Below are 17,118 nucleotides of genomic sequence, written 5' to 3'. Positions count from 1 at the left end.
TTCCTTAGGAAGCAGCCTATCCATTCTCTTTAAGCATGGAAAAGGTACTCTCAGGGCTATGTGGGTACAGGATAAAATGAGCAATATTTGTCAGCTACCCGGAATGCACTGACGGCTTCCAGCATGCTCAGAGTGATTTCCTCCATCTTTATTTTCCGCCTGCCTGAGGGTAGCCTGTCGCAATCTTGCTGTGTCATTTGTCAAAGCTTTACTATGCTCAAACACCAGACTTTAAATTGCATGCAGTTACTTCCATTAAAGTCGATCTCTTACACAAATGTGGGACTGTGATGAACCATTTTCAGTTGCCTATTCCCTGTGCAGGTTAGGATGGACTGAATACCTGAATACCGCAACAGCATCAGCATCAAGAAAAGAGTATTTTAACTTCAGAACAAATCTATGCATGTATCCCAGACATTCAAAAATCCCGGCTTATACAAAATACATAGGAAGTCAGAGAAGCAACCGTCATATGCAGGAATCAGAACCTACCAAGGAAATTCTTTTTTTTATAATATTTTTATTTTTATTTTTGAATAAACACAAACAGACAAAACACAACAAACACCACAAAAATATCTTCCATTACAAATTCTAAAAAAGTATGTCAATTGGTTACAAAGAGGTTTCGTGCATCCCTTCCACAGTATTCACCTACAATTCAAGTTATATGTTTTAAATCAAATATATTTATATATATTACTACCATCATATCTCAATCTTCATATGGCTATGATTGTTTTTACGTCCCTTTATATAAAATATTCCAAAATTTAAAGCGAAACCACATGATGGCATTCCGTTATCTATTTTCAATATCATCCAATTTAATTTCAATTTATTGAGTTTGTATGCCGCCCTATTCCCGAGAGACTTATCCAGCAACATTACATCTTTATGACACTTTTTAAATAAAAATTAATTATGTTTAATAACAAAGTTTCTAGATCTCCTTTCTTAATCACTGTTTACAATTTATATCCAATTTCCCTTTTATCATATCAATACAAATATTACATTATTATCCTTATCAATCATTTATTTAACAAGCCGAAGTGGCACAGTTTTTAGGGTGCAGTACTGAAGAGGCCACTTCAGCTGACTGTTATCTGCAGTTCAGCGGTTCAAATCTCACCGGCTCAGGGTCGACTCAGCCTTCCATCCTTCCGAGGTGGGTGAAATGAGGACCCAGACTGTGGGGGTAAGTTGCTGACTCAATTTGCTAAAAAATTTGTAAACCACTTAGAGAGGGCTGAAAGCCCTATTAAGCAGTATAGAAGTCTAATAAATAAATAAATAAATATACATCATCATTTCATATTTTTTGGTCTTAGTTTAACTAAATTTGACTTACTCTTTTTTATTATTATAAGCTTTCATATACAACAGAGTTTCTAAACGTTTATGATCACCATTTAGAATTTATACCAAATTTCCTCTTATCAACCAAGGTCTGAAACATGGTTAGGGTCAAACTTCTTTATCTTATAAACCCAGGATAGCCAACCTGTAATCCTTGAGTTCAACAGCAGCAGCAATGGATGGAAATGTCACCAACTGTTCCACTTGATGGCATTTTATCTTGCCGGTGGTGCTGCATTTGTGAATGTATGGATTTCTGGTATTGGGCAAAGTTAAAACGCATGTTTCATCCTCCCATTGCAGCAAAAATGGGCCTATTTTTCCCCCTTTGGATGAAAAGAGAAGTTCATTGACATTCCACAGCTTTAGCAAACTGATTGCAGGAAGATTTTATGAGGTATAGCATGATCAAAACAAATGAAGGCTAAACAGTTGGAGTTTATGTGTTATTAAGGAGATGGAATTGGTTACAGACTGCAATTTCTAAGCTGTGGATAGAATCATTCATTTATGTACAATGGTAAATGCTGCAGATGGTATTTATTTATTATCTCTTTCTAATATTATACAACAGCCCCACATCTGAATATATGCATATTGGCAGAAATTACTTTGCATTACAAATTACTTGTAAATCTGTGAATAGAACCACCTTGCCCTGACCTGCTATATTGCTTGGCTCTTTAATCATTGGAACTTTTTATGTAATCTCTAATAAAATTATGAGCTGCACTTTGGGGAAACAGGAAAACATAGGAACATAGTGAAGTGTTTTATTTTGACCCTGAGAATTGATTCAGTGAACTGGTATTGTCAATTCTATTTGGCTGTGAGGTTTTGCTTAAGATTCTTTCCCAACTCTTCCCAGAGAGACCAGGAACAGGATGCAAAAAGGACCAAAGATTGATTGATTGATTACATTTATATGCCGCCCTTTTCCCCGAAGGGGACTCAGGGCGGCTCACAATTCAATCAGGGAAGGAGATACAGACAGGGGGATAAAAAAGACGAGACATAACAACACAAAATTTAAAAACACACAACAACCATACCATTCGAGAAGGGGGGCAAAAACTCTTTAGCCCCAGGCCTGCCGGAACAGCCAGGTTTTAAGGGCTTTGCGGAAGGCCTGGAGGGTGGTGAGGGTTCGAATCTCCACGGGGAGCTCGTTCCAGAGGGTCGGAGCAGCCACAGAGAAGGCTCTCCTCCGGGTAATCGCCAGTTGGCATTGGCCGGCGGATGGAATTTGGAGGAGGCCTAATCTGTGGGATCTGATCAGTCTATTGGAGGTAATTGGCAGCAGGCGGATGGATCCATGGATCCACATATTTGACAATAATGCATCACATCATTTCTAATTGGCTGTACTATCTTATAGTCTCCTTTCTCCCATCTTCTCCTTTCATTTTGGAGTTTTCCTTCTGAATGGAAGTTCCACATTCCATGTCATTGTAGGAAGAGAGCCATGTTAGCCTATGGATGGATAGAAGGAAGGAGGGAAGGAAGGAAGGAGGGAAGGGAGGGAGGGAGGGAGAGAGGAAGGGGGATCAGAAGGCCAATAGCATCTTTTACAAAAAACGCATTTCATTAAAAGGCATAATGTTTCATGGGCGGCAGCCTATTTCATCAGATCATGAAATAGCTAGACTGATGTAGGACATAAATTGGAGAGAGGGGAAGGGAGATGAAGATAGCTTGGTTACGCAAGGTGCAGGTTACATGTGAGACACATTAAAGTAATTTATCAATTAACAATTGCAATGTGTTAAAAACCCCTTGGATTTCTTCAGGCCTTTTGCTACTGTTTGAATGTTTTTATATACGTATGTGATTTTGACAGTTTCTCATTCAATGGTGCTGTTTCATTTTTTAATTTTCTGTTTTGTTTTGAGAGCTGCAACTGATTGTTCTGAGTAATTGAAATGTTGCTATATTATTTTGTCCTTGTTTTGTGTCCCGATGTCAAACTTGCATCCATTAATTATTTTGCGCAAAGTCTGTCTCCTTTGTCCTCTGTAGAATGCAGGGGGGGGGGGGCATTGCTTGCAGATTTTGGCATAAATCATATTAGGGGAAGGAGCATATGAAGGTGTCTGAATTTATTGGGGCCAGTGATTATGTAAATATGGGACGGGGGGGGGGGGATAGTCTGGTTGCCATGCTGGAATAATCTTTGTCGTGTTGTTTCTTGTAGCTTGTGAGAATCTGCTTCAGATTGAATAATTGTATACAAGCACTGACCAGGGCCTGAGAAAGTGTTGTATCATTTTTTTTACTATGGGTTGTGGCTTATTAATAATGTTATTGAGTATTTGAGCTATGAGGTGTTCAGGTCAACCAATGATGTTCTGTTTTTGTATGATGTACTTTTTAATAGAGTAAGTGATCAGATTGTATGGATTTGTTTATTGTTCTTGCTGGGTAGGTTATTCAAACTGCTCTATCCCAGTGGTTCCCAAACTTGGCAACTTTAAGACTTGTGGACCTGGCAGAGGTCCAGCAGAGCTGGCTGGAGAATTCTGGGAGTTGAAGTTCACAAGTCTTAAAGTTGCCAAGTTTGGGAACCACTGTTCTATCCCTTCTGACAGAGATGCCCAGATAATGGGATTCAACCAGGCAATCAGGAATCTGAACTACCCCTCCATCTGATGAAATAAAATGTTGCTCATGAAAGCTTATGCTTTTTAATAAAAGATGTTAGTTGAAAAAAATGCCACAAGATTCCCCTAATTTTCAACTTTCCATAGTTCCTGGAAATAGTTATCTATTTTACTCAAAATGCATATGCAATATCAAAAAATGCAGTTGATCCGCAACATTCACGAAGGTCAAGTATATGAAAAAATACCACTAATCATACATAACATAATAATGAAATAATCTTTATTTTATTTTACTTTTTCTGGATTCATTTGGCAAGTCTAGAAGGAGAGCAAGCCATATTGTAAGAGTCACTGTTTTAGCCCTGCTACACTCATCTTCTGATGAGGAGGAAGTAGAGTCAGAAGCTTCCAGGGACAATATTCCTGCTGCACCCTGGCTCAGCAGATCCCACAAGCCCTCGGGTCTCCCTGCCGCTACCCCCTGGCAGTCTCTCAGACTCTAAAGTTCACCAACCAACTCCAAGCAGACAAGTCTCTTAAAGATCCAAATGCAGAAAGATTGGCCAAGAGACCAGCTGCAGAAGAACGTCCATTAGGTAAGGTCCCATAGTTGTGGGGGGGGGGGGTGGATCAGCGTAGCTTATTTAAGACCTCCCTCTCTGAAAGGAAATATTGAAAACAACTTTTCCATCTTCAGCTGTGTCCTGTTTTTCTTGCTGTGCTGTAGTTTAACCTCTGGATTCTACCTCGCTCATTTTTCTCTTGGTTTTTCCCTTGGATTTTTCTTTTGTTTATTAGATTTCCTGGTCTCAATCCGAACCAAGGAGTTTTTGGCTTCCAAAAGTCCTGCCTGAGTCTGCATATCTCTGAACTCTGGCAGGCACCTAGTTTTCATCTTGAATCCTGGATTTAGATGTCTGCAGATTTTCTCAATTGCAATCAGGCAGCCATCAACCATCCCAGTCACAACTTTTTAGTGACTGGTTCATGGGGATGGAGTTTCTAGGATGCTGAAGGGAATTAATGTTTATATTTACATTCATTAGGAGGAGATTACAAGAGAATAAGCAGGCACACAATGGGGAATACCAGGGGCTGTTTGTGTAATGTACTTGTGGCCGCCAGCACCAGTGCATTGCTTTGATGTGTATTCCTCATTGCGTGCCTGCTTATAAACCCTTTCTTACCAATCTGTGTCTTCTGCAAAGGGAAAGAAAAAGAAAAACAAATCTTGCACAGGAAAACATGTAGTGATCACATGAATGAGGGACCCTGGGAAGATTGCAAATGAGGGCATTGGTCATAAATTATTTTTCAACACTATTGCAATTTCAAATAGTCACTGAATAAGGCAGTTGGTAAGCAGGCCTGTCATTTTGCACTCAAGAGATATTTGTATAGATGGAAATGCCCTAACCAAATGAAAACCAAATCTAGGTATCAAAGACCGTACTTGAATAATTTAAAAGGTTTCTTGTGATGTTTTCATGTTTCAGTCAAAGCAGTTTTGCACTTTTAGATACCATTTATCCAAAGAACAATGAATTTCAGTTTTTTTTAATTATTGTAGTAGTAAATATTGCAGTTGAAACAACTAAATTCATTGTATATGTTTTGATGAGTTATAGACAATGGCAAACAACTTTCCAAGAAAATTGCATGGAGTCAAAAACTGATGCACACACACACACAAACACACACACACACACACACACACAAAGCCCCAGAAATCATTTGTTTCTGGTTGACCTTTATTGCCTTCTTTCCAGATCTTCAATATCTCTTTTGCAGTGAAGCAACCAGAACACTATTCCAAATAAGATCGCATTATATCTTTGTAGAAAGGTGTTGTGGCGTTGGCCATGTTGTTATTGATTCCTTTCCTAATTATGCTCAACGTGAATGTTGCTTTTTCACAGCAGCCCCACTAAGCATTGACATTTTCACTGAGCTGCTTATCACCAGTGACACCTCATGGTCTTTCCCTGGAAACATCATGGCTCTATGTTTCAAGTAAGAATTTTTATACCCCTGAATTGCATCACTTTTGACTTGTTTCCTGCAATTCGCCTTTGCCATTTTTGGGACCTTTCCCTGATCTGGAGAGAAGGGATGTGGTGGAGAAGAATCATTTGCTTTGCACTTGTGGCTGCAGTTGCTAGTCATATGAACTTATTTGAGCACACCAGGCTTAGCAAGGATTCTCAGCTGGAGCCCTTTTCTTTTAAGCATGGCTTCTCCAAATGGCAAGTGCAGTCAACCGAAAAGAACAGCCAGTCACCAGGAGTACCGGTCCATTCATACTGTTTAAAGTGTAGAGCTTTAGAGAGCAAGTTATCTACCAAGTTGGCACATACACAAGCTTGTCAATTGTGCACCATCGGTTCATTGGACAGAAGCTGCTTTCGACAGCTTGTGTAATGTCTTTCTAAATGAGCAGCCTTGGGCTTCAAATTAATGTTATTTTCTCTAGTAAAATGCTACTTGATTAATCTTGTTTTGCTAGCTAAATAACATTAGGTAATGATAAAGACATTTAGCAAATAATCTAGTTGCTTGCATCTTTTCTGCAGGTGCCTGGATTACATGTAGTTTTGGTGGGTTGCCAAACTCTTGCCGCAATCATATCAATGGTTTCTAAACCAATCCCAGTCCTCTTATCAGAGCAGATCTTTACTCCACTCCAAGCTGAAGTATTAATTAAGCCTATACAACTCGCAGCATTTGACTTCACAGCTGTTCATAAACACAACATAAAGGGCAAAATAGATGGGAATGAATGTGCTAAATATAGTTCTGTACTAGATCTAGTCATAAGGACGATCTCAGAACTCAAAGGAAACGTGAGGATTTACATTCTGTGACCAGAATGAGGGTTAGATGTCCATGTATCAAGTTCTGCTAAACAAAATGTTTTCAAATAATTCTGTTGCGTCAGACCAATACATTTGTTCCTTCAGAACTGAAGTCCGGACATCTTCAAGTGGCCAAGGTTGAGAAACACTGTTCTAAACCAATATGCTTACTTTCACCATAGGACTATAATAAATGAGACCTTCAAATGCAAATTGACACTATCAGTTCTTAGTACCTGTGGCAGAAACACTACTATTAGAAATACTTCCAATACTACTGAAAATTTAGGGGAGGTCCCATATTACATGGATTTCACTTGTCTCTGAAATGCCTTGGGAGTCCCCATCATTGGCTGCAAAGGGTTGATAGACCCTTCCACAGTAGAGGAAGAGAACAGGAGGAACTGGACATCTGTTTCACTGATATATTGGATACTGCTCAATAAGATATAAACTGGGAGTGGCCATTTTTGTCTGCATGGGCTACAAATTTACTTATCAGGGACTATCTAATTGTTGGATGTACTAAGTTATACATTTCTCTTTACTAGAGAGACTTCTAATTTCTTTCAAAGTGGTGATTTAGAGACATGAGGGAAGAAAGTGCTGGTGGCTGAATATTATAAACTAGTGTTTAATAATCTCAAAACCCTTGGATTCAAACAAAAATCCAGATTTTTTAATAAACAGGTATTGGCAGATCCCTGTCGTGATACAGCCATTTCTGTGGGAAGGGGGTCTTGGATCCCTTTATTCACTCATGTTCTCTTCCTGTTTCCTGCATATCCTGCAATCCCGTAGTTTATATCCCCAGTTCCGATACCTATTTGCCCTATGCTTTGATTTACCTTGGGGTGGGGGTGTGTGTGTAAAGGGGAGGGGCATCTGTTTTGCTTCAGTTCTGAAGCCTCCTGAAAGATGCACCTGGGAATCGTCCTTTACCTCTTTCCCAGGACAGCTGTTCCTACCACACCTTTGCACCTGTAGATTGGCTCATTCAACATTGGACTGAGGGGAGGGGTTTCTAACGCCTTTATCCTAACGGAATTGCCTAAGGGGAACTTAGAGCTTTGCTATTGTCTTGCATTTGTCTTCCTTCCAATAAAAGATTCCTTTTGAAAGCCTGACGTTTCAAAAGTTGGTGCTTTCTTGAAAGGAGAGGGGAGGCAGACCTCGCAGGTATTTAATTTAGGATTAGGATGATTGGTATATTTCCTTGGTGCTTCTGTAGGGTTACCTTTGCTAGAAGAAAGAAAGGGGAATAAAATTTATTCTCCTGGGTAACTACCATTTATATATTTACTTGAAGCCAGAGACCAAATTAAAATATTGATATGGATGTGCAATATTTTGCCTGTTAAAATAGAACCTATGGAATCAAATAAACTATATGCGTAAATCCCAAACAGGTAAATAATACAATAATAAGCTATAAGATAGAAGTGACATTGGAAAACATCACTTTAGCCTCAAAATGGTAGCCAGTTGATCCAAGTCCACGGGTGTTCAAGTCCATGAATTTTTGATAGTGATTGTTATGGAGTAGAAACTTTCAACTTTCTTCGAAGCTGCTCTGGAAAAGTCAGCTAGTCCTGCTCCATTCTCTAGGAAAGAGTGGGCCCCGTAATGTAGATTGCCACAATGGGCAGCGCAATAGGACGCGAGCTACAGTATTTTTAGATGACCGCAACCGAGCATCCTAGTAGTCGCCTAGACTGCGAATGTTATTAACGCATCTCTCTGCCAGGTTTGGAAATAGGGCACTGAGCTTACACGAACGCAAATGATCTTTTGATTGAGTCAGAAAGTATCTGTAAAAGATAGTAACACCAAAGAGATGTGGCAAAAGTTTCCTGAAGCATAATTTGGCACTTGGGATTCATTGGCTGAGAGGCAGGGAGAATGATTGTCATAAATTTAAACTACCTGGCTTCCAAAGGCATTGTGTTTTTCTAAAGGGGGAGTGATGCACGACAGGAATCACCTTGGCTCTGAATAGTTTTACCGCTACAGTTACAAAATTCCCTATCTAATTATCTCAGTGGTGGCCTTTTGTGCATCAGATGAAACTTCACGGATTTGTTGATTTCACATGGAGAACCAGTGGAAGGCGATACCTTAGTATTTAAAGCACTCCAGCCTGCTGTATTTGAATGTTGTAATTTGCCATTTATGTTGACTTTTGGTAAATGGGGCCACTTGGGTCTCTAGAGTTGTTACTCCAATGATCAGGTTATGCTTCCATGCTGTCCCAAACATCTGTGCTTTAGAGTCCCCAAGCGCACCATCTTATCCATTATAGAGTAAAGTATTTCAGAAATAAAGATAGAGTTACTTCAATGTACTCCACAAAGGAGTGTTATTACATCTCCTATCCCCACATTCTATCTTGAAGAGCTTACAGAATCATGTTAGGGTAGGTTGTACAACACATACCACAGTTGGATGTAAAGATGTTTCTATATAGGTAACTTAGGTATTTTTTTTTCTAAAATGTGTCCTCAGGTTTATAATTTTCAGTTACAGGTGTTCAGACCCTCCCTCATTCCACACCAAAACACACTCCGAGCCAGAGATAAGTTACGGCATTTAATTAACAGACAGACAGGTCCTTGGCAGCAAGCCAGCACAGACAAGCTTGGGCAGCAATAACCACAGATAAGGCTTGGCAGCCAATCCAGCCTGCCAAGTTCACAGTAATGTCCTCCGACATTCAATCCTGTGTTGACTTCTGCAAAGAGGGCCGTGTGCACAAGTAACCTTTTTATAGTCTGGAGAGGAGCCTAATGACCACCAGCTGAGTGCAATTACCTCCTGTACTTGTGTAACTGTTCCTGACACCTATTAGCTCTTCGGTGCCGGGCATCTAGGAACAACTCACTGCTGGCGTCCAGTCACACTCCCTTGTCTCCTCCCCACTGGTCCAAGGCTCAGGCGCCTCCTGGTGACCAACCAGCCTCTTTGCGCCCTGCTCGGAACCCTGTCCAGGGTCCTCCACATCCTTCAGAGCTGACTCATAGGGCCCCCTCGCTGTCAGAGTCTGGTGGCAGCTCCAACGGCTCCTGCTGGGCCACAACACATAGGTACAAGTTTTCTTCATGTCTATAATCATGTCACAATCATTCCTTTGACTTGCAACAGCTTTTCTTAGTTTGCATTAGATAGTAATGTGAAGGCAACACAATGGAATTGTAATTACCTCTCTCAGACCAATTAGATCGCACAGGTTGGGTCTCCTCCGGATTCCATCCGCCAGCCAATGTCAGCTGGCGACTCCCCAGGGGAGAGCCTTCTCTGTTGCAGCTCCGGCCCTCTGGAATGAGCTCCCTGTTGAGATCCGGACCCTTACTACCCTCCCGGCCTTCCGCAAAGCCACCAAGTCCTGGCTGTTCCAGCAGGCTGGGGAGAGCTGAGAAGCATCTACCTCCACGGAAATTGTGAATGTTGGTTTTGTTTTTAATATGTTGTCTTTGTCTCATTCCCCCCTTTTCCCTTGCCTTTTGTGAGCCGCCCGGAGTCCTCCAGGAGTGGGTGGCATACAAGACAAATAAATAAATAAATAAATAAATAAATAAATAAATAAATAAATAAATAAATAAATAAATAAATAAATAAATAAATAAATAAATAAATACATTAAGCTAGAAAGCCATGGAGTTGTGCCCTGGTCTGTTTAATGCAGGCATTTGCTTTAAAGCATTCCTGATAGATGATTGTTCACCTTTTGCTTGAACACTTTCAGAAAATATGATTTTTTTTACCTTTTGGAAGTTGTTTCTATTGTCAACTTACTTTTACAATGAGAAAGATTTTCCTAAAATTCAAGAGGGATATGAAGAGTGTTATACCACCTCCTGCAATTATTTCAGATGAAATTGTTAAACTTCCATTTGCAGCATCAGTTGGATTTAGTGTTTTTTCTGCCCATTCAGGCTGATGGAACAAAAGACAGCTACCAGCTTGTGCTAAGTGACTTTTCTTTTCTTTGATGAGGCTCCCTCTCTCTCCCCACCCCCCACATTGATGCAATTATCCTTAATGTGGCTCTTCATATCATTCTGAACTTTCAGAGTAGGAGGATATTTCTGCACACAAACCACACAGATGCCTTTTGGATGTGCTGGATGTGAAATTCAAATGGAAGCGAAATGAGGCAAAAGGGCAGCTTTGCTTTCAGAAGTGGAGGCATTGCATTGTGAAGAATATGCTGCTTATGAATAACCGTGTGTGCAGTTTGGATCTGAAGCAGGAGAGGATGCTTCAGTTCTGAGAACTCCACATCACAGCCATGAATCTTTATCAAAGAGAAATACCTATCAAGGTTTTGCACAGTCCTAGCAGCTGCATCCAGAAGAGAGAAGGAATCAACTTTATATAATTTTATGCCCATCTTGAGAAGTCACAAGAATGCCAAAACGCTGTCCTCTAGCATGTCAATAAATTTATTTATTAAAATTGTGAAATAAACTTGAAAATAAAACAAGTCATTATTCATCTCTGCCATTCATTCTCCCGATCCCTATTTCTGCACCTGATGTAACCTGTTGTTGCTAATCCTGAGGTTGGAGGCCATCTTTACATTATTATGAGAAACTCCTTTGAGAGAACCTTTTGATTTTGAATAATCCACGGATGGTGAATGGGGGGACAAGTAGAAGAGTCCATTCAGCAGGACACATACAAGCCTTCTGACTCAACCACAGCTGTACAAATAAGGCAGGACTAGGAATGATTCACAGAAGAAATAAATTAGGTGCTCTTTTTAGGATTCATCAACTGAGAGGACAAGAGGAAAGCCACTTTGGGAAGAAAAGAGAGCCAATTTGTAGTGAAGGCACCAGGCTAAAACTCTGTGAGTTCCAATTCTGCCTTAGGCATGAAGGCCAACTGTGAGCCAGTCACTCTCAGCCCAACATACCTTACAGGGTGGTCGTTGTGGGGAAAATAGGAAGAGGAACAAATATTAGGTATATTTGCCACCTGGAGTTGCTTATAAAGTAATAAATGCAGGATAAATATCAAATAAGCATAATTTTTCATTTGGAAAGCCTGCATGAGTTGTCACTGCAGAAGATGATTTTTTCACTAGCCTATTTCACAAACCTGTGGAGGTTACATCATTTTTAAATGATAATAAAGTGGATGAAGTCCAACAATTGAAGTAAAAGAAAGAGAAGGTTTTCTGCAAAGATTATTTTGTGTCTCTCGTCACTCAGCTGACATGTAATATTGAGAGTAACAAATAGTTGCAAACAAATGAAGTCTATGAACATTACAGTGGTATCTGTTGTGGCCCAGCAGGAGCCGTTGGAGCTGCCACCAGACTCCGACAACGAGGAGCCCTATGAGTCGGCTCTGGAGGATGTGGAGGACCCTGGACAGGGTTCCAACTCCAAGCAGGGTGCAGAGAGGCTGGTTGGCCACCAGGAGGCGCCTGAGCCTTGGACCAGTGTGGAGGAGACAAGGGAGTATGATCCTGACGTCATGCATTGGAGCAGTGGGGAGGAGACAAGGGAGTTGTTCCTGGATGCCCGGCACTGAAGAGCTGTTACAGTTGCGCAGTTACAGGAGGTTATTGCACTCAGCTGGTGATCATTAGGCTCCTCTCAAGACTATAAAAGGAATGATTGTGCACATGCCCTTTTGCAGGAGTCAACGTATTCACTAAAGTTGGAGAACTTTTGGGGCTAGCTTGGCAGGCTGGATTGCTGCCACGTCTTGTCTGTGCTGGATTGCTGGCAATGCCTGGACTGTGCTGGATTGCTGCCAAGGGCCTGTCCGTCTGTTAATAAAGTCCTTGAAGTATCTTTGTCTCGGCATCCTTTGCTGTAGGACGAGGGGGGTCAGAACAGGAATCTATGAAGTGGCCTTTCCAATCTACTAGGCATAAAATGCTGAGGTCATTCATGAAAACAGTGGCAATCTAAGAAAGATTGGAGCATTTGAAAATGTGCCTTGAAGAGCAAAATGACCTTTATGGTTTCACACTACATTTAAATGACTCTCATGAGCCTTGATACTTTCTGCTCATGAGGCCAACCATGATAAAGACTCAGGCCAGCTGCCAAATGTTATATTGTTCAGTATGAGTTTCTCAGGTTTTGACACTATTGGTGATCTGTAAGATCCAATTCATTACATATTAAAATTAACTTCAGTTTTGGCGAACAACTACTTACTGTATATGTGTCATGCCAAAGAAAATATTGGCCTTGAACTGTGCTTTCCAATTAAATTTTACATACTACAATTAAGTTTTGTGGAAAACGGCCATCTATGGGTCCAGAATCTTTTCTTGCTCTCTGTTCCTTGAACATAAACGGAAGAGCTGTGGCCTTCCCTAATTTGCCAATTCCTTATTTGTCAATGTCTTATTTCACAGTATTGTTCATGTTAGTCAGGGTTGCTGTGAGTAATGAAAGCCGTGCCTCCTTCTTTCTCTCCCTCCTTTTCTTTGCCTTCGTTAAATTCATCTCTTTACCATTTACTTCTCTTACATCACAAGTTGCAAACTTCCACACACCTTGATGGTCATCAGATGGTCTCTTTCATGGCTTTAGTAAATCCAAATTTTCACTGATGTTTCCAATCAGCAGCATCCGCCAAAGAGCACCAAGCAAGAGAGAGAGAGAATAAAGAGAATTATTATAGCTCATGCATTGCTCTGCCAAGGAAACAGATCCAGCTGGTTCAGGACTTTGGATACCTGCCTTAATGGCCTGGAACAGCAGACAGCTTGGGTGATGCTGGCTTGGAGATAAATGGAGTCACTTCTCTTGAACATTCAGAAACAAAGTGGTTCACTGCTTAGCTAGTACACATTCATGTAAGCATGTAAGTGACATTTTAATGTGCTTTGTGGAAGACATGTGTCTATGGCTTAAGTACCACAACACTCTTCACCCCATCAACTATAGCAATAGCAGTTAGACTTATATACCGCTTCATAGGGCTTTCAGCCCTCTCTAAGTGGTTTACAGAGTCAGCATATCGCCCCCACAGTCTGGGTCCTCATTTCACCCACCTCGGAAGGATGGAAGGCTGAGTCAACCTTGAGCCGGTGAGATTAGAACCGCTGAACTGTAAATAACAGTCAGCTGAAGTGGCCTGCAGTACTGCACCCTAACCACTGCGCCACCTCGGCTCCTTCCTTGCTTTTTCAATCATAAGCTATCTGGAATTTTTTAGTCCCGTATTTATTTTGAATATAGTCAATCCATCTTCTCCACTCCAGTTTATATTTCTCATGATTGTTGTGCTTTTAACTGTGTATGGTTTTTATGTTTTTGTAACTTTGTCTGTTTTTCCCCTCCCTTTGAGTTGTGAGCCGCCCTGAGTCCCTTTCAGGGAAAAGGGCGGCATACAAATAAATTAAAATGAAATCAAATGAAATCTGAATGATCCTTAAGATGTGCTGATATTTTAACCATCTCTGCTGATTGGAGTATTATGAAGACTGGTTTACAACATAACATCTAGAAAATCATTTCTCATTCCATCACTTTCCTTGCAACACTTTTTCATGCAATAGAGGTAGTCAGGTTATATAGCAGTAGCAATAGCAGTTAGACTTATATACCGCCTCATAGGGCTTTTAGCCCTCTCTAAGCGGTTTACAGAGTCAGCATATTGCCCCCACAGTCTGGGTCCTCATTTCACCCACCTCGGAAGGATGGAAGGCTGAGTCAACCTTGAGCTGGTGAGATTTGAACTGCTGAACTGCAGATAACAATCAGCTGAAGTGGCCTGCAGTACTCACTGTGCCTCCTCGGCTCTAAACTACTAAACTAACCAGTCATCCTAGTGGGATATAAATCCCATGAGTTGGGCAATACAGAGCCACACTCTCTTTTGGTAGGCAATTGTTGGCAAGGCTTTATCAACTCTCCAGCCTCTTCCCATTGGCCAGTCAAACAGCATAGCTTGCCCACTGCAGTTAATCCTTGTTTGGGAGGTCTGCTCTAGATTGCCAGCCTTCGTTTTTCTGCCGGTCTTTCAAGCTCTTTTTCTTGGTGGTCTAACTAAACAAAATATTTTTTAAAAAATCATGTTTAGAACACAACTATTCAGACTTATTGAAATGTTGTGCCTTTAGGCTTGTCTTTCTGGGGTTTAACCAAGAGGTCAGCTGACTCATTTTTTGTGTTCCACTGACCCTTCTTGACCCATTTAAGGGTGTTCAATATAATTCTTCTAAGAAAATCCTTAAATGTTAAGGATTAAAGGAGATGAGTATTCACTGCAACCAGGGCCGGATTTAGATGAAAAGAGGCCCTAGGCTATTCCACTTATGAGGCCCTTTCACCTCCCATTTTTAAGTTTGTAAATTACATGAGAGACAATAAAATACATCATTACTGTGATATATATCAATATATATCAATATATATAGTTGGCCTCCCGACGGAGGGCGGCTCTGCTCTGCGGCAAAGGCAGCGAGGCCAGCCACCTCCCCTGCTGCACTCAGCTGCCCGGCTCGGCCCCTTTGCCTCACCTGCCTGGCCGCTGGTGGGCTCCGCGTCGACGGGGCGGCTACTGGGAGCGGCCGTGCCTCTCGCCCGGTGCCGGGAATGTGGGCGGGCTCCCCAACTGCCGTGGCGCTGGAACGATCTTAACCAATACATTTTTATGTTTGTTTATTAGTCATATGCGTAGAATTTCTCCTTATTTTCGGTTCAGTGTTTTAGTGTTCACTGTTTTTAGAATAGTGTAATTTTAATTTTGCTAACAATTTGAATGTAGGCCCCTCTTGATCTTGAGGCCCTAGGCTCAAGCCTAGTTAGCCTATAGGAAAATCCGGCCCTGACTGGAATAGATTTCAGATGCTTTTGGATTCTCATCAACCTCCATTTATATGGTCAATGGGCATAAGCATTCAGAAGACCACTGTGCCCTGATGCATATACTTTTTGACCACACATCTTGATTAATATATGTGTCACTTTACAGAGATTGTAAGGGACATGGTGGCTCAGTGGCTAAGACGCTGAACTTGTCTACCAGAAAGGTTGGCAGTTCGGCGGTTCAAATCCCTAGCACCTGTAACGGAGTGAGCTCCTGTTACTTGTCCCACTTTCTGCCAACCTAGCAGTTCAAAAGCACGTAAAAATGCAGGTAGAAAAATAGGAACCACCTTTGGTGGGAAAGTAACAGTGTTCCATGTGCCTTCAGCATTTAGTCATGTCAGCCACATGACCACGGAGACGTCTTTGGATAGCGCTGGCTCTTCAGCTTTGAAATGGAGATGGACACCACCCTGTAGAGTCAGGAATGACTAGTACATATATGCAAGGGGAACCTTTACCTTTACAGAGATTGTAGGCATCTGCAAAAGGGACCAGGTGCTATAACACACGTTCAGATGGCATGATGCAAATGCTGTCCCTTAGCATGCAACATTACAATGCCAGTATAAAAGAGTGGGGTTGCATCATGGCATTTCAGCACATGTTTCATTCTTTTGGTATTCCTGAACCTTATAAATGAATTTCCTAAGATAGGGAATGTATTAATGCCAATTTAATATGTTGTTCTCCTTTAAACAAAGGAGTAAGTGGCAATGGTAAAAATGGCCTACAAAATTGAGTTAAATGAGGTCAGTAAAATTTCTGAAGCTAGCTAGGGAAACAATTATAAAGTTTACTTGGCACTTGTTTACAAATAATAAACTATCATTTACTGTCTAATGATCATTACTAATTAGTTTTGCAATTACATCCTACTTGTGCCTTCAAACAGAGTGATGTCTATTAATTTATCGGTGTCTCTTTTCCTATAGTGACAGACTCTACATCAGACTTGCAAATCTTGTGGAAGGGAAAGAGTCGTGCTGATAAATAAGGAACACTTGCAGAGCACAAAGAAATCAGTTGTTCAAAGGCTAGCAGAATTTATTTTTTAAAAACACCAGTGGACTGCATAAGGCTACTACAGGACTAGTCTATATCATACGTTCATCACTTCCTCCTACTTGAAATAAAGTATGGTTTTTATTATTTTAAAATTTTAAAATCTTTCCAGTTTCCAAATATATCTTTGCTGGTCCTGTTCTAATATCTCCAGATTGTTGGAGATGGGGGGGAGGTTAGTTTTACTTACCGATCTCTTGCCAACAAAGAGCTCCTCAATTCTTGCTTGTTTTGCTGTCTTCACTGGAGGGAGAGATCCTGGGCTGGTGCCACGGCGTTTCTTTCTTTTTCCCATGCTTATTTAATTCTTCGGCAGCAACAAAAGTTTTTGTTTGTATTATGTTCTATGCTGTCATCTCCACCAAAAAATGTTAATTAAATAAAAAA

General features: G+C 40.9%; 1 long non-coding RNA gene across 1 annotated transcript in view; it reads left to right on the top strand.

Annotated features, from left to right (window-relative positions):
* The window catches only part of LOC116522861, a 28,673-nt gene extending 11,970 nt beyond the window's left edge, over positions 1–16,703 (top strand). The window contains exons 2-3 of the long non-coding RNA XR_004257008.1: positions 4,291–4,564; positions 16,602–16,703. This is a non-coding gene — a long non-coding RNA (uncharacterized LOC116522861). The remainder of the gene's footprint in view (positions 1–4,290; positions 4,565–16,601) is intronic.
* Positions 16,704–17,118: the final 415 nt, after the last annotated feature.

The sequence above is a fragment of the Thamnophis elegans genome, chromosome 1, assembly GCF_009769535.1.
Source record: "Thamnophis elegans isolate rThaEle1 chromosome 1, rThaEle1.pri, whole genome shotgun sequence".
Lineage (NCBI taxonomy): Eukaryota > Metazoa > Chordata > Lepidosauria > Squamata > Colubridae > Thamnophis > Thamnophis elegans.
The sequence above is the reverse complement of the archived record's forward strand: the minus strand, read 5'-3'. Positions and strand labels throughout refer to the sequence as shown.